Here is an 18,486-nt window from a genome sequence, read left to right as displayed (position 1 = left end):
GAGCCTGTCAGGACAAAGTTAATGTGCCAGTGCTTCTGGAATGTGTTTGAACTGGGAGTTTATACTGGATCAGCATATCTGAGCTGCATGCTTACAGTGCAGCCTGGTCTGGAGAAAGGAAGGCTGAGAGGAGCCCTCACTGCTGTCTGCAGCATCCGAGGAAGGGGAGCAGAGGGAGATGCTGGGCTCTGCTCCCTGGTGGAACAAACGACAGTGGCTCAGCTGTACTGGGGAAGGTCAGGCTGGGCACTGGGGGAAACTGGTTCAGTGTGAGGGTTCCAAGCACTGGGACAGGTTCCTGGTGAGGTGGGTGGTGCTCCGTGCCTGCCAGCGTTTGAGAAACATCTGGTCTGTGCCCTCAACAGTGTGCCTGAACTTCTGGTCAAGCAGTTGGGCTCAGGTGTTAGTTGGAAGGGACTCTTGAAAACCTATTCTCTTCCATTAAAGTGCTGCTAAAAGAAGGCCTGCAGTGACCCTGTCTCTGGCAGTTGTGTTGCCAGCAGGTTTTATTCATTTTCTCTTCTTTCAAGAGGAGAATCTCACTTCTCAAGGCCGACTGGGATTCAGAGATGTTTTCTGCTATGGAGGTCTGGTGCTGTGCTTTTCCACTTTGCTGCTCGTGAAAAAAGTGCTGCTGAGTTGAGCAGTTTCTGGAGGATGTGACAAAAGCCCACTTGGGCACATGGTTATTCAGATGGCACTTCCCTGTGGTAATGAAACTAGCTCTTGGCCTCCTTTCTGGGACCAGGAGGAGGCAGGGATGGCTCATGTTTTCTAGGCAAGCTGAAGAATCATGAAAGGCTTGAGATCCTGGCTAGCAAACCTGCTAATTCAGCCAGTTACTGCTGGGCTGCTGGGGAGAAGTAAGGCATCTTGTGTGCCACGTCAAGCTGCTCATCGCATTTGTCTCTATAAGGTGTGCTCTTTCCTGTTAGTTTCAAATACATCTAATTGGAATGCACTTACAGAGTTTCTGCCTGCGGGCTCTGGCAGAGATGTTCTGCCCTGTGGCTCTGGGTTCATCTGTGCCAGCCGACTTTCTTAATTGATAGCATATACTCTGCACTGACACAGCAAGCCGTAAACTGCAGCAAGTGTCCCAGGGAGGGAAATCTGGCAAGAGGATTCTGGCTCTGCCTCGGTACAAAAACAGATTCCTGGCTAAGCGTTATCGGGTGTATTCCCGTCTCTGAGTGGGGATGCTCTGGAATTTCTGTTGAAGTAGAGATGCCCGGGAGAGATTAAAAATGCTGCAGATGGGTTTTCCTTGGGCTGCAGAAGGTCTGTGGTCTCTGCCAGCTGGCTTGCCTCATCAGGGCAGAACATGTATGTGACTCATAGATGTAATTCTGGGAACGTGCTCTAGAGGGTAGGTGGGAAGATAGGAACACAAACGGTCTGAAGCTGGGTTGTAAGATACAGGGCTTTAAGCTAGCTGTCAGGTGGGCTATTTTGAGTTACTGGGGCCAAATGTAGAATCCTCGGACTCGACACAGGGGAGCTGTGAGTGTTGACTTGCACAGCACCCAGCCCTGTGTCACTCTCCACGCAAGCTGAGATCCAGCCCAGCTGCAGCTTGTCTGCAAGATTGACTCATCCACGCTGCTGGAGCAGTTTAGTGTCTGAAACAGTGACAAATAACAAGGTGGAAGGTGTCCTGGCTTACAGTGTCCAGGATGAGTGAGTGCCATTAGGCATTTAGGTAGGAAGAAAGATGCCTGCCATATGGCACATCCTGCACAGCTGGCCAAAAGGTGTCGTGAAGAAGTGGTTCTCTGTGCCTTTGTGTGGGCACTTCTCTCAAACGCTCTGATGCTTGCTATGGAAATGTTACATGGCTTGAAGAGGTGGAGAGGATGTGGAAGATGCATTCTTTCAGAAGAAACGCATAGACATGAAATGAGAATTTCCATAAGTAATTTAGGAAAAAAAGGACTTCTGAATATTAGAATTATTTGTAATTTCTTCCCCTAATTCAAAGGTAGTTTGTCTTATCCTTGGATAGGATACGATTGGATTTCATGGAAAAAGAGAGCACTGACATAGCAGAAGTGGAGCTGCTGAGGCCAGCAAGGAACCTTTGGGATTGCTCGTGGCTGTGGATGTCTGGCATGTCCCTGGCAGCTGAGTTGTACACGCTCAGACGGGCTCCCCAGCCTGGGCTTTGGGCTCCCACGGCCTCTGCAGAGCACTGGGAGGAGCTGAGCTCTGCTCCCTGAGGAAGCCTCCTGACCCTGCTCTGTGCACAGCGTTCTCTTGACTGCTTCATGTGGGAAATGCCCCAGTGTGGGGTGAGCTCGTGGGGCTGTTAGCGAGCAGTTTGTGGCCTGTGCCTGTTGCTTTGGCAGGCTCCTGGGGTTGGATGCTGGTGCTCATGCTTCTGGCCTGGCTTATGGCTGCTCTGGGACTACTGTGGTCTCACACCATTGTTGTCCTTTGACACAGACACGCTGTTCTCAGCGCTTGCTGCCTGCATACCTCTATGCTCGTGCTGCTGTCTGGGTGGGGAGGCTCTGCCTGGGCTCTGGCAGTGACTCAGCCTCATCTCCTTGGGGTGTGCTCCTCGCAGCCTGCCTTGTTATTTCTTAGCAATCCCACGCTGATCCATGGAGGATCCATGTGTGCTGGAAACAAGTTGGTACGGCGCCTTCAGTGCTTGCTCCCTGCACCTTCCTCTCATACCCTGCCTTCATCACAGCTTGTTCCCAGGGCAAGGCATCAGCTGCCTTCTGGAAGCACAGCTGTTGTCCTTAGATGAATCAGTGTTCTTATTTCAAAACAGGAATCTGACCGCAATCCCCCTCCCCGAAACCAAACCCTGAACCCGCAGCCCTCGTTGGCAGCCTCATGCAGTCTGATGGTCTCTGTGAGATCTTCCTCTGCTTTTCCACTTAGCTCCATCACGTCGACTATTCTTTGAACCTTGCTCTGAAATGTCAGCTGGGGGTTGCCCTCGTTTCAGTGCTCTGTCTCGTGCTGTTGCTTGTGGGTTTTGCTGTATAGACTGGGCAACAGAAATGGGAGGGAAAAACCCACCAAAACCCATGAAAACACACACTCTGTTATTGCTTTGGAATCTGACGAGCAGCAGATGGCTCTGTGCTCTTTGCAAGCACCCATCCTCTACATACCGAGGACTAGCTACGTCATGTTGTTCAACAAGCCACAGAAATTATATTTTAATCCAACCTTGCTTCCCTCTTCTTCCTCCCCCACCCCCCGTGGTTTGTTGTTGCACTCAGTAGCTTGCCATAATGCATTTCGTCCTGCCTGCCTCTGATTGGAAACACAAGACACGACTTCATTACAAGCTCTATGGCTTCCCCCTACACTTAACATACCGTACAAATTGTTTGCTCAACTTTGGCATCTTGCCTCAGAGGAATTTTTGTCATTTGAAGGTTTTAAATCAGCTATTTGAGCCACTGACAATTGTAAATAATAGCCTATTAGTTTATAAGAGACATACTTGCTGGCATTTCAAGCCTCTCAGAGGGATCTCACTGTCTTGGAAACCCTGTAACGCCTGTGGAACTGAGCACTGTTTAAAGAAACCCCCAAACGCTGCCCTGGGAAAATTCATTTATAGAAAATAAGTGAAACGAATAGATGTTTTTAGCCACATGTTACTCATTTTCTTTTTATTGCTTTAACATGTCTTCACTGGAACAAGTTACCATTGGAGGCTGCTGGTGCCAGCTGTACACCTGGCTCAAGTTGGAAAGAAATGGAGTTTGGCCTTTCATCTTCACTGCTTTCTGTTATGATTGGAACCGAGGGTTGGCCCCAGATCAGACAAAGGGTGAGCTGAAAACCATCCTCAGAGCTGGTTTCTAGAGGAAGCCTTATAGGGTTGTGTGTGGGGGGTTTGGCTTTTTTTTTTTTTCTTCTCTCCCTTTTTGGAGCTCTTGTATTGAGTTTATATACTGGCAGAGGCAGGAAACCATTGTGTACAATATGGCAAACAGAGCTAACAGGCAGTCAGGCCAAAGGCTATAAATTATTATTTTAATTTCTTGGTTTATGGTTTCTTGTTGACTGCAGATCAATAGGAAAAAGATGCATTGAGCCACCTCTTTTAATTAAAAAGGCTTCTGTGATTAGGCTCTAGCGAGGGATGAAGAGGCGCGTGAAGAGGATGTGCCTGGAAGCAGATGGTGGTTTCCAGGGGGAGGAATGTTGCTTTCCCCTGTGCTGTATCAGTCACTCATTTTCTAGTGGCCAAGTTTCTGGAGGAGCTGTGGGAGAAACCCGACTGCAGTGCAGCACACTTCACCCAGCTTTCTTTCAGCCTGGTTTGTTTGTATCCTCACATCCTAAGCCAGCAGTCCTTGTTTCCCATTGAATAAGAAAGCGCTGTATTTTAGCAGACTCTTCTGCTTATTTTAAAACAACTCCAGCTTCATTTCGCCCTCAACTTGGGCCACTTGCCCCATAGTGCTGAGAAATCGTTGGCATTTGGTGCCTAACAGGTGCAGCAATATTTTTCTTTCCTAAGAATTTCCAGAGTGAAATGCACATCTGTAACAAAGCCTGTATTTTTCTGCTCATCACCTTCAGACATGGCCATAATTAAATGCAGATATTAATACCGAGGGCTACTTTGTGTTCCATAATCCGTAGGAGAATGACCCATTGCATGGCGCTTGTTTGAAGTCTTAGTTAACCTTTAATCATTTGATGCTGAATCTGGCTTTGATTTTCACAGCAGAAAAAGTGTATTTTGCAAAACCTTCAGGAAGGAAACATGCCAATCCCACAGTATTTCTCATCGTGCTGTGGACGCTACTTTCAGAACCTCTTGGGTAATGCTGTGAGCAACGAAGGCTTTTTCCATTCCTTGCTTGCACTCTGCCTCTTGTAAGGCAGCATTGGAGTAATGACTTAAATGCTGCTAACGTTTGTTTTGCTGAAGGAGACCTGGGCGGGTGGAGCAGGCCGGCGTGGTGCAGGTCTCAGATGTGGAATTTCCTCAGCTCTAAGGTATGCAGAGTAGGTTCTCGAGGGAACGCTTACAGGTGTTCAGAAAAGCAGAAGTAGAAAGGTTAAACCTTCAGTGCATTCCACGATAAAACCGGAGCCAACAGCTCTTCAGAAGCATGTCAGCTTGTTTGTTTTCGCCTTGTGGGAGGTGCTGTTTAACCGGCACTGAGCTGGCAGATAAGGCAGTGCTGCCATGCTGCAGAGAGGTGAAGAATTCCCCTCGCCCGCTCCCACCCACTGCGCGGTGTGAGCTGGAGCTGCTGCCTGAAATAAAAATCTGCCCTCCGCAGTGGGTTTGGCCCAGAGCCTGGGAGCTGGGCTTCCCATCAGCTGTGCAGACCTGGGGGCTGTCTCGCTGCCTGTGCAACTCCATACCCTGCATTTGACCACTGTGCTGCCCTGATCTCCTTGCTCAAACTGGGCCTTCTAGCGCTCCCCACCTCCTGAATTCTTTGTCTCCGTGCCAGCACTTCCTTTTCACCACAGTTGCTTCCCTGTAACTATCACAGCTGACTCCTTCTCCAAAGAATAGGAAATAAACTCCCTTACCTCCAGCCAAGACCTGATAACTGCTGATAAGTGGCTTGTCAGCAGGGGCTGAGCCAGGCGCTGGTGTGAGCAAGAAGGCAGCTGGTGAAGGGAGGGCTGTGTGCTCCCAGCAGTGCTGCAGAGCCCGTCCCTGCTTTGTCTGGGGGGCTCAGCTTCGGCTGCGCTGGGGCAGGAGGGCAGCAGTGGGGCAGGAGGGCAGCAGTGGGGCAGGAGGGCAGCAGTGGGGCAGGAGGGCAGCAGTGGGGCAGGAGGGCAGCAGTGGGGCAGGAGGGCAGCAGTGGGGCAGGAGGGCAGCAGTGGAGCTGGGCTTGGTGGCAGCGTACCGGATCTGGGAGCTTCCCCGGGGCTTGGCTGTGAGGTGTGGAGCTGTGGGCAGAGGCTTAGAGAGGGCAGAGAGTCCCCCAGCTGTCATCTTCAGGCCAATTATAAATGTGCGGCCTGTTTACTTGCAATTTAGACATGAGGCTAGAGTGATATTGGGTACAGAAATAATTGTACAGGGCTTGATGTGGGGACTTTATGCTCTAGAAATTGGTGTATTCTTGCCTGCTGGGACTGGCTGAACCTCATGGACATCTTTCATCCCTGCCTTGTCAGTACTGTACTGAGCTTGCTTTGGCCTGTGAGCACCTCTGAACCCTGCAGTGAGGTGGGCGTGTGCCCAGAACCCATGTAGTTGGATGTTTGGGGCTCATAATTACTTACTTGATACTGGAAGAGCTGTATGTTCAGTCCTGGCTCTCCATGGCAGAGGATCTCTCTGTAGGAAGCAGAGATGCTGGGAGTGCTGCTCAGCTTTTGGGATGCAGTGAGGGCAGGCGGTGATTTGGTCTCCAAATCCCTCTTTGCTTCAGCTTACCATCTGTGTGCTAACGGTAAAAGCTCCACTGTGTCTTACCACGAGCTGGGGGGGATGGACAAGCTAGAGGCTTGTGAAACGCTGAGTGTAATAGGAATGGGGGTTGGCTAATGCTGAGAGAGAGCTCTTTGCTGACATCTCTGAGCACCACGCTGCCCTTTTCATATATATATATAAATATACATATGTATATATACACTCTTATTAGTTTTATTTGGCTTCCCAGAATGAGCTCAATGGAGTGATTCTCCATTAATAGCAGAGGCAATTACACGGTGCTTTGCAGCATCCTTTGACGCAGGCGCTGAGTTATCAGGCACGTGTGTTCTGTGGTTACACAAAAGAAGGCTCAGGATCCTTCTGCTCCTTACACAGCTCTGCTCGTACCCCTGGGGAGCAGCTGCCCTGCGCTGCGGGTGGCACCGCTGCCTGCAGATGGTGCCAGAGCCGAGGCCAAAAGCAGGCTGCAGCCCGGCGCTGATGGAGGGAGTGCTGTGCTCAGCAGCACAGAAGCAATGCGAAGATAATACAGGGAAGTTGGTGAAAATCGAGGGGAAACGTGTACCAACCGTGCTGGGTTGTTTGGGGAAAATTGCTACAGCAACCTATTGCTTCAGGTGGTTGAGAATATTACCTTGAGGCAAGAGAAGCATTGAAAAGAAGACCTGGGGGGGGAGAAGGCCCCCACTTTTTGTGCAAATTCTTTATGGTCTTCGTGTGTTGTCTGCTGCAGCGCTGCTGGAGGTGGGTCCTGAACCTTTTTGAGAGAAGAAAGCTGATGGAAGCCAAGGAAGCAGAGTTGTGCAAGAAGGACGTGGAAAGGAGATGTGTGTCCACCATCAGTCTTTTGTGCTCTCAGAATTGTTTCACTGAGAAAACAAGGGTGTCCAGAACAGCAGTACCTCTGCCTCGGTTCATGGCTCTGAGCTGAAATACTCAATCTTTTCCTTATCTCTGCAGTGACGTGCTCAGTGGAGCACCATCTCATTGGCTGTACAGTCAGAACACGTTTTTCTCTTCTGAAAGAGATGAAACCTCTTCCAGTGTCCCCAGGACCAGAAGCTCTTCCTGATGCTGCCTGGGGCTGCTCGGAGGAGGCAAGGACCCAATGGCTGCTGCTCTCCCACGTGGGCTTGGTTCTTATTAATCCAAACGTGCTGGGTGACAGCTGTCCTGCCGTGCCCTGCGTGCCCACCATGCAAATTCCTCTGCTGACTGCTTGCTAATCAGGCAGCATGTGAAAAGGATAGCGGTTCAAGAGATTGGGGCTGAGTCTGGCTTTGCTTTAGGCTGTGGATGTAATTTACATCCTGTGGGCTCCCCAGCTGGTTGCCGAATGGGGTAGAGAGGATGGCATTTTCCTTTTCAAGTTTGGTTTCTGCGGGGACTCGTTTCTTCCTAGGTGATAACTTTACAGAGGAGACTAATGACCACACGTTGATGAAATACTGCTGCGGGCCCATCTGGAACTGACGTGCATCTTTGAGTAACAGCTGGTGAGCAAAGACAGCAGAGGGAGCTGCCCCAGCAAAAGTGGAAGAGCTTGACCCCTTTTCTCCCTGACAGGGCTGTTAGCTTTTTAGGATCAAAGCTTTTCACATTTGGTCCCTGTTCTTGAAGAAGCACAAGTGTTTCCACTGCAGACATTAGCGATTCTGGCTCTGCTCCCTGCCACCCATCCCCAGATCCACTTCGTGAGCATTCTCCTTGAAACTGTAGTTTACAAAAATAAAACCTAGATTAAAGCCAGTACAGCTGCCCTGGGGTTTGAATCAATGCGGGTATGATGTGTTGCCAAAGAGAGAATTACTCAGGAGTGTGGATTAGAGCTGTGTGTCTCCAGGAAGACCTGGTCTTCAAAGCCAGGGAATTTTCACAGCTCTAGCTGGTGCATCTCCAGCTATGAGGCTCTGCTGCCCTCCTCCATGGGTACAGGACTGTCAGCTCTCCTTTTTATCTCATCCTCTTCATCTTTTTTTCCTATCTGGCTCGGTACTCTCCTGTGCTTTTCCTTTGGCTGGAATCTGCTGACGGGACTGCCCTGCAGCCTTCCCCATTGCTGTCTCTCACCAGCTGTAAAAACTTCAGTACTTTAAAAAATATTTTTCTTCCTGTTGGGAGAGAGGTTAGGCTGTTTTGTTCTGGTTTGTTTTAAACAGCGTGCACTTCTGCAGCACTGCTGAGGGTCTGCGTGTTCAAGGAAGGTTTAGAAACCCCAGTTTGTAGCAGCTGCAGGAGCTGAGGAGAGAGATGCTGCTGCTGAGCTCTTGCAGGAGTTGCCTGTGCAGGGCTGGTGCCATATGGCAGCGTCTCAAAGCAGCGGTGCGTAGCTCATGTGCTGGCCTGCGTGCAGGGAAAGCTGAGAGGTCGGAAGGGCTCAGGTCCAGGCTGATGTTCAGCGGAGCCCTTAGGGCCGAGCTGCCCTTCCCGCGCTGTGCTGACAGTGCGCAGCAGTGGTGGGTGCCAGGTGGCAGCAGGAAGGCAGCCTGGCCGGCTGTGAGCTCCGGGGATTGACCCTCTGTGATTGCTGGGGGGGATAGTCCAGGGTCTGCCCAGATGCCCTGCTGTGGCATTGTGCAAGGAGCTGTCTGAACACGTGCAGAGAGCGAAGGCGGGCGACGTGAGGAAGTGAGCCTGTCAGCGTCACCAGCACCCTGCCACCGCTGGGCACGGAGAGCAGGGCTCTGTGCCTGATCCCAGCCCTGTCCTTCAGTGTGTGACCCAGGGCCTCAGGCAACCTCCCTGCAAACCAGTGCGTCCTCTGGTGCTTGCCTGCTCTGCTGCCATGGGGCTGCCATGTGCTTCCCCACAACGAACCCAAAGCTCATCAGTGCTGGGAATGTGGTGGAGCCTCCCCTCCGTCTGAGGGCAGCCTTTCTTCTCCAGGAAATCTGCATCCTCCATCTCTAGAGCCAAAACACTCCTTTGCTGTGATTGCTGCCTTTGAAGCAAGCTAAGCTTTCCAAGTGAAAGCTCCAGCCAAGCTTGGGCTCTGGCCCAGCAATCTTGACAAAATGTTCTCCAGCCCTGGGATATAACCTGTAGGTACCATCCTGGTTGCATCCTGAAGGCTCTTGGGGCAGGCACTGTTGGCACTGTGCCCCGTGATGCCCATCACCTGGCTATCAGCACCCAGGGCCTGATTTAACTTCTCCTATCATCTGCAGGCTCCTGTCTTTTTTCCTCTGTGCAGAACTGCTCCTCTTATAGCAGTGTCATCTGTGTTCCACACCAGGACGGATGATGGCATTGGTCCTTCTTCTTTTGATCTGCCTCCTGTTCTGTCTCACTGTTTGTGCCAGCATCTTCTGGGGCCAGGGGACAGCTGGCATCTTGAGCTCCCTGGTGCTGGATCCCCTTGTGATGTCCATGAGTAGCACTGAGCCAAAGCCATGGGAAATGAACTGGAATGTGCCGTGTGTGTGATGCCCACGGGGTTTGTGCTTGGGGCAGGGATGGGAGAGAGGTGCTGGGGAGCCCTCAGCTGCTTTGGGAGAAGGAGCGACTGAGATGCCGGTGGGTATTTGTGATGGATTCAGGCTCTATTTATTAATGTTCCATTTTTGGCTTCATTTGTCCATCTCCTTAACGAGGTCATGGCTGTAAAACAAAAATAGCATCCACAGTAGAGCTCAATCTTGCCTATTAAATATCTTTTAAGAATGCACTCTGGATCTTTAATAATAAAAATCCCAACTGGCGTAGAGGGAGGGGGAGCCACCAGCTCCCCCCAGACAGGGGATTTCTTCCAGCAAACGAGGACCTGCTTCCTTATGTGTCAAGACCCCAGGATGGTTTAATTTCTGTGTCAGTGCTAATTGATTGGAAGCAACAATTTTGCCAGACAAAGCTGTAAATTAGTTTCAAATGGGGGAAACAGGCCACCCACTGCCCAAATATCATATTGCAGTAACAACATTAAACATAGAGCAAACCATAACCCAGGGAAGGAAAACCCAAGTGAAACCAGATTTCCTCTTATTCCCTTTCCCTAGGAAAGTGGAACCAGATGGCTTGTGGCTTTGATAATAAGAGAGACTGATTCCTTCAGATACTGCTTAAACTAAGTATCACACAAAGGGATGGGCTGAGAAGCAAAACCTCACAGGCATGAATTCTGCCTCTTGAGACTCTCGGCATGTGAAATGCTCCCAACAAAAACACGACAGAAAATTGTCTATCTAATTGCAGCTGGGCCCTTCTTGCTTGGACGGCCCCTCTCGTTTCCCCGTGCAAAATAGCAGCTCTGCTCCCAGCAGCTTCAGCCACATATGAAAATCCCTCCTTGCATTTCCTGCAAGGCAGCGGGTGCCCGCCCTGGCTGGGAGCATTTGCAAAGTGCTCACACAGCAGGGAGGGCATGGGATGCACCCATGGGTGAATTGGTGCTGTCACGTCTCTGCAGCCCAACCTCTGCACTGAGCTGGGGACTCTCTGAGGTTGGGCCACATGTTCCTAACGAGGGCAAGAAGCCCCACAGAGGTTTCCTGCATTGCTTGTTGGCTCGATGTAAGCAGCCACATCTGTATGCTGGGTATCTGGGTTGCAGCTGTGGGCACTGCACTCCTCTGAAAACATGAGTTTTGCTCTGGTCTGCCTGTGTTAGATGGCTCTCGGTCAGTCTTCTCTTTGTCTCATCTTGTCCCGTCCAGCCAGGCAGGTCCTCCTGGGGAGCACCAGCACACCAGAACCTTTGTTCTGATCCAGGCTACTCACCTCGCCCTGTGGGAGAAAAAGCTGCTTCTGAGTGCAGAGCTCTTCTGGCTTGTTTTCCTCCTCCCCTCCCTGGGAGCAGGAGAAAGGAGCCCATCCTGGGGAGGCTTTCTGTTCCCTGCCCATGCCATGCTGCCTGCTCTGCCTGCATGTCCTGCCCCAGTCGTGGCACCCTGGAAGGGGCCCAAAAGCACGAGACCCGGTTCTGAGCTCACCATAGCTGAGCAATCATCCATGTGTTCCCCAGCACGCAGGGTGCTGCTCCTGAGGCAGCGTGGTGGTGTGCTGGGGACAGAGGAGGGCGATGTATCCGCCCTAGAAAAGCTGGTGGGAATTCCTTGGGGTTTCTTTGGAGTTTGGTTCTGGGCACAGAAATCCTCCCCTGCCCAGGCTGCTGCCTTCTGGCTGCCAGTGGCTCTGAGCCGTGGGGGGACCGGGGGAAAAGCTTTCTGCCTTTTTCCCATTTTTTCAGTTTGAAGTTTGGTTTGGAAATACGATTTTGTTTCAAGCCAAGTCTTCCCACAGCTCCTGGGCCGTGGCTTGGCAGCAGTGCTTCCCTGTGCTGGGCAGAAGCAGGCAGGTGGTGGGGCGAGCGGTGGAGCGGAGACAACGAGCTCCTGTTGGCAGCTCCTGGGAGGTTTATGGGCTGCGTGGTGATGGTGTCAGGGGAGCTGTGTGCACGCCGTGCTTGGATGAGGGCTTTGAAAAACCATCAACAAATAATTGCAATTTCCCCTTCGCCTTGTGGTAAGGTTAGATCCAAGCCTGAGAAACCACCGTTGCTTGCTGTAATGATACACAAAATAGAAATCTCCACCTAACCCAGTGCAAAATGCTGTGCAATCACTTTTGAATCGCTGTGGGCTGCTTTCGCCGCAGATGCAAAGTCTGACATCCAAATGCACAACAGAAGGTGGGTAGGAAGTGCTACACAGACCCACATATGTGTGTATGTTGGTCTCTCCTGCCTGTGGAGGGTTTCTTTCATTCTTTCACCCAGATAGGAGCAGAGCTGTGTTTGCGCGGGGATCTGCTGTGGGATGGATGAGGCTGGAGGACGGTGCCTCACCCAGCCCTCTGAATGGAGTAGTGCTGGTGGCTGCTTCCTGCCCTGTGCTGCTCTGCAGGCTGGTGCCCAAGGCAGGGCACAGCTGTGATCTCTTGCAATACACCGCAGCCTTGTGCATGAGGCTCTGTGCCCCTCCAAGGAGGTGCAGGACCACTCACTGTGGCAGCCTGCAGCAGCGATGCTCCGGGTACCGCATCCCGCAGCCCTGGAGGAGCCACAGGGATGCGCCTGCATGGCAGGGCCGTGCTTGACAAGCAGCAAAGCTGTTTCTTCAGCACAGTACTCGTGAAATACAGGATGACACAGCCTTGGAGAGCGATAAGAAATTCCCATCGCAGCGGAGAACACCCCCGTGGTCCTTGAACTTGTGACGCCCGGCGGCTCTCATTATGTGCACGGCAGCTTCCCCCCCTGCCTGCGGAATTACAGTCTGGGTTCTCCCGGGCTAATCACTGTTGTGAACAACAAGATTGATTGCTTTCTCCTTTAATTATTTGCAGATCACTGAGACTTTGCAAAACGCTCTAGGTGACATAAACCGCAGTTTAATGTGTTAGCATTTGCCTGTCTGGGGGATTCTTGAGGCTCAGCCAGCAGCGGGGCTGTGGGAAAAGAGGAGTGCAAACACCGCCGTCCTCTGCTGACCCGGCTTGTGCTCCTGCATCGCTGACAGCCCTAATAGGGAGCTCTGCGGAGAGGACTGGGCGTCTCGTCCCTGTCCTCGTCCCTTTCTCATTACTGTGGATGAATTCAAGCACTTAACAGCCTTTGGCTGCTAACTGCAGCTCAGGATCATCGGTAACAACCTGCGTTGTGCTGTGCAGCACCGACAGCCCCGAGTGACGCTGCCCGACCGAGTGCTGCTTCCAGGCTTCAGCCGTGCCGTGCCATCTGCCTGCGGCCGCGGCTCACCCTGCGTCCCCAAGGAGGGTCACTGTCCTTCCTTCGTGTCTGCTGACCTGGAAACTGTTCTGCGAGCGCTCTGTGCACGAGTTGTCTGCCTGGGAGTCTCTGTGGCGTGCTATTTAAACTTCGCAGAGCTGCGCCTTCTTAAAAGGTCACAATATCTGCATAGACTTTTACAGTTAAAGCTGCTGGAGGGCTGGGGAAGATATTGTGCCTGTCGAGTCGCATTCGGTGGAGAGCAGCTCTCCCCATCGCCACGCAGCGATAGCAGCTCTCGCTGTGGGCAGAGTGCTGTGCTCTCAGCCTCCTCCCACAGCCGTGGGGTGCACAGACTCTGGGTCACACTCAAAGTCACAGCGCTGTGATGCTGTCGCTGCAGAACACGGTGCCCGGCCCCACGGCTGCCCCAGAGGGGCAGAAGACCCAATGGGACCGGCTGTGCCTGGCAGGAGCAGGAGGGATGTCCCGGGACGCGGCGTGCTGTGCTGTCCCGTCTGCCCGACTGACGTTTTTGATTTTTGATAAAGAAACAAATGAGCTGTAGGGAAATGCGCGTCTGCTCTATATTTCCAATTAAAGCGCAGCTTGGCGCTGATTAGATCTAGAAGTTACACTGAGAAAGGGGAAAAAATGTAAATAAGCAGTATTAATTTTTTCCCCTTGTCCTTTTCGACAGATGGAGCAGCGCTGATTAGATGGTCTGATCTCTTTTGAAAGAACACGCTGCTGATGGGGAGCTCTGCAGCTCAGAGCTGGGGGTGATGCCACGTTTGTTCCCCGTGTCGCTTCCGCCGGCCCCGCAGCCCGCACGGCGCTGTCTGCTGCGGGAGCAAGGTTTGTCTTCAATGAAATCACTTCCTCGGAGTAATTACATCAGCTAATTGGGGACCTAATTGGCTAATTAGAGCAAAGTGACAGTTACTTCGCTCCACGGGGAAGGAACACAATGTAATGGCAGGAAATCTGCAGAGCTCCCCATGCCAGCATCCGTGGTGGAGGTGATGTTGGGTGAAGCTGTCAGCCCGTGCTGCCCTGCCTCGCTGTGCCCGGTCCCAGGGCTGTGGGAATCTGGCTGCAGCAGTGTCAGGTCAGTGCAGGATGTCCCAGCGGGGACGCGGGACGCTGGGTGCCATTGCTCTCCAATGGTGGTGTTGTAAGCAGAGTGCTGGGCTCAGCTGTGCTGCTGTGTGCCCTGCTCAGAGAGCTGAGGGTACAACCAAAGGTGAGGACGCGTTTTACCTCCCCCATCTTTTTGTTCTGGGGTGCTGCATGGGGCTGTGCTTTGTCTCACTGCCCCGTTGTCCACCTGCTGATGCGGTTCTGTTGTCGGGGCCTGGGCTGGGAGCTGGGGCCAGGATGCTTTCCCTGCCTGGCACCATCTCCCTGCAGCCTCCAGCAAACTCTCCGCAGCTCCCGGCTGCTTTTTCTGCTCTGCTGCCAGCCTTGCCTTATAAGTGATTTCTCTGGAGCGATCCCATGTCTGCGTGTATCCACAGCCGAGCTCTGAGCTTCTGTGGAACCACATTCGCTCAACCTCAAAATGACTTCGGTGTCTAAATACGGCTTTACTATTTCTGTGAGCATCCAGACCTGAAATAAGGTCTTATTCCATGTGTGATCTAACCCTGCAAGAGCACAGAAGCTGTTAGGTGTGTGTGCCTCTGACAGCAGCAGTCCCCAGGCACCGCAGCGCCCATTACCTGCCCTTCCCTGAGCCCCGCTGCTGAATAGCAGAGTTGCAGAGGTGTCCCCCAGGCGTCATCTCCAGGGACCTCGGTTTGGTGAGATCCAGGAGGGCTGGAGCAGCCCTTCTGGCTCAGCTCCTGGGAGAGGTGGGTTACTCACCGACCGGAGGCCACGGGGATCACTGGAGCTGCTGCTGAGCTCTGTGCATAGGATAATTGTGGGTGAGCAATGCTGGAGGGACCGAAGGTGTCCCAGCCAGGCAGGGCGGTGGCAGCCTCAGCCCCAGTGTGCACCCTGGTGCCTTCAGCCAAGCCAAGAGCCTCCATATTTCTCAGGGTGCACTATCTGCCCCGCCAAGGACTTTCAGCTTGCGTGCTGTGTCCTTGTGTCGTCCCACGTGGACGCATTCTTTCATCTCAAAGCTCCACGTGCACCAAAGTGCAGCCGGTGCTGCTCCCAAAGGCTTTCCCTTTTCCCTCATTTCCTAGCGCCGGTGCCAAACCTCGCTGTGCAGATGGGATGTGGATGCAAGGAGAGGAGCGCAGCTGGGATCTCCAGCTCCTGTGCAGCCCGAGCCCCACCAGCTCAACTGCAGTGACTGAATTTCATGTGAAAACGCTGCACAGTGAAATTTCTCACAGCCTTGGTTCAGCAATGGGAGGAGCACGCTGTGCTCGCTCGGCAGCTGGCCCTGCACACCCCATGCTGGATAAAGCCAGGCCTGGAGTCTGCACTGAGCTCCGAACCCAGGGATTTCTGGATGGTTTCAAGTTCATTGTGAACACTTCCGCAGGTTCCAGCATACGGTTACTTGTTCTGGTAACTGCTTATTCAGTATTTAAATTCCAGCACGGGATACTCCCTCTGACACCGTAACTGCCTGCAATCTTCCTGTGGCCCTGTGTGCCACGAGGTGCAGCAGTGCCGCAGCCCTCCTGGGGAAAGCTCAACCTGTGCCGAGATGTTTGTGCAGCTGGAAGAGGGAGGCCGTGTCGTGCTTAGGGATGAAGTGGCTTCGTAGTATTTTTGTAGTGTATAAAATAATATTTTTCATATATAGAACAAAACAGGCGAGGCGAGGATGTTAAATTCCTCCGGTAAATTGCTCAGGGAGTTTTTGTTCGGCTCTGTTTCTGCTGCAGCAGCAGTCTTCTGACCACGATCCCGGTGCAAAGTGCCAAGCAAACACCTCGAGGAGGAGCTGTGCATCTTTTCCCCTGGGTCTGGCTGGCATTGCTCGCCAGGCTCAGCCCCAGTCCTGGGGCAGGTGGGCAAAGCAGGGCCTCCAGGAGCCCAGGAGCCGGCACTGAGCCTCCAAGCCACCCCTGGCAGGCGGGAGCTGCCTGAGTTTGAATGAAGAATCATTCTTGGAACTGCTTGTTTGCACAATTTGGGTTTCCAGAGGAGTTTGCTCATCTAATCTGGAGGAAAGCAGCACTCAGAACGAGCCCTGCTCTTCTTTCTCTGACTTGAAATACAATTTTGGTTTCTAAAATAAAACAAAAAACCTCAGTTTTGAATCGACGTTTTGACTTGAAATGTCATTTTGTTTTTAATTGCAGCAGCAGAGCGAAATGACATTTGAAGTCAAAATGTTAATGTTTTGTTTAGACATCTCCCATGGGAAAATTAAAATGTTTCATCGGAGCTGACATTTCCCTGCGAAAGGATCCCAAAGCGGGGCTGTCTCCAAACAGGACGAGGAGGGCTGCTGAGCTGGGCTGGCAGAGGCTCTGCAGTGCTGTGTGCGTTACAGCGGGGCAGGAGGGGATGCCCCTGGTGTGTCATTAATGGAGCACACGGCACTGCTGGAAGGGGAGGAGAGCTGCTGTGCCGCTGTGCTGGAGGTGAGCGGGTCAGCAGCCTAACGCTGTGCCATTGAGCTGCTGCAGCTCTTCAGCAAAATCCTCTGGCACTTGAAATAATGAGCTGTGCTAATTCAGTGTGTTTTATGTGCCCTCGCTTAGACAGCCTTCCTCTGCTCGCTGGGCTGAGAGCTGCATTCCAAAACCTAATTCTGTTCCAGGGAAATGCTCAATTACAGCAAAGTGAAGGTTTGCTTTGCTGGAGTGCCCTGACCTGCAGGAGCACCCACTTGGGTGGAGAAGCCCCTCAGTGAGCGGTGCTGCCGGGGAGGGAGTTGGGAAGAGAAACCGAGTGCGCGGCCGTGCAGCGCTCCTGTGTGAGCAGAGAGCTGCTGGGCACCAACGGAGACGTGCTGTGAGAGCAGGGTCTGCACACCAGAGCATCCTCCCAGCACCCGCTGCAGCTGGCCGCTTCCACACCCGCCTGCGTGCTGTGACCCCTATCACATGGAGCCAAAATACCCAAGCCAAACCCAAAGCAGAATCTTCCCTGCAGCATTTCTCTGTGGGCAAACCTGAGGAAATGCCAGGATGCTCTGTGAGCACCGAGCAGCAGCTCCAGCAGCAGCAGAAGCAGTTGGCCCGGCTCTCCCAGCACCCAGGTCCTGGGGCGGGCGCTGCAGGCTCCTCCATGCCCAGGGCCATGCGAGTGGCAGCCGGCGGCTCCCGGAGCCAGGGGTGGTGCTGAGCCCCTCGGAGGAAATTAAAAATACATGGATGCTAATCCTCAGACATCTTGCCCGGGGGGTAGCACTGTCTGCTTTTTTTTTTTTTTTTTTCCCTTTATTTTTTTCCTTCCCTTAACCAGAAAGAAAACAACTTTCAGAAAGCTTTGGTGTTTGCTTCTGCCTTGTGAACATCTCCGGGGAGGTGATGAAGAGATGGGCTGTGGTCGTTGCAGAGCTGGGAAAGGGGAGGGGGTCCGGCCCTGGGGATGTCCCCAGTGGCTGCAGGGAGAGCCCTGACCCCAGTGGGACACAGGGAATGCCCCAGAGTATTGAAGGATGCGGTGATGTGCTGCACGTGTGGCCTCTCAATGAGATTCCAGTTTGGAGCTAGCAAACACTGTGCCTGCAGAAAAACAGCTCTTCCCAACTGTGCTTTTCAGCCTTGCCCTGGCTGCATCCATGCTGGGCACAGGCACTTCCCAGGACACAGCTTTGCCACTTCTCTTTCTACTTTTGCTTTGTGACAACACAACCCCTGCACCAGCACACTGCTGCACAAGCAGTCCCTGCCGGTGAGGCGCATCCGTCTGTATCACATCCACCAGATCCAAGGCAATTCTATTGCACTCATCATTATTGAGTCGGAGGTGTTCGCAAACACCAGAATTACCTTTAATTATCACCTGAACCCAAGCAGACGCCTCCCGGAGCACACAGCCCCCAGTGTGCAAAGCAGCGGGAAGGGCGCTGCCTGCACCCGGACCCTATGGGGCAACCAAAGGGCTCTTGGCTCATCCTTGTGCTCTGCTGGGGTCCCCCGCGTCCCTGTGGGTGAGCAGCAGGCGCTGGGTTGGGGCAGGGCGGGCTGAGAGCGGTGCAGAGTGCAGCCCCAGCACACAGACAGCCCGCAGACCGTCTGTGCGTCGGGTTAATTGCTGCTTTTCTGCAACACTTCAAAGAGTGTTTCTAACCGCGGTATGTGGCACGTATTATTAGATTTGTTTTTGGAATATAATGATAAACTGTTGCTATTATGGAGGTAGACATAATTATCTGGAATCTATTTTAATCTATTCTTCCTTTTAAATATTCTATGTTCCCTTTTAATAAGAGGTAGCATCCACCCTTTGATGTTCTAGCGGAGGTGTGGAAAGCTCTCTGCTCCTTGCTGCACATGTTAATTGAATA

Source organism: Meleagris gallopavo, chromosome 12 (assembly GCF_905368555.1).
Source record: "Meleagris gallopavo chromosome 12, MGAL_WU_HG_1.1, whole genome shotgun sequence".
In the NCBI taxonomy this organism is placed as follows: Eukaryota; Metazoa; Chordata; class Aves; order Galliformes; family Phasianidae; genus Meleagris; species Meleagris gallopavo.
This window is presented reverse-complemented; position numbering follows the sequence as displayed.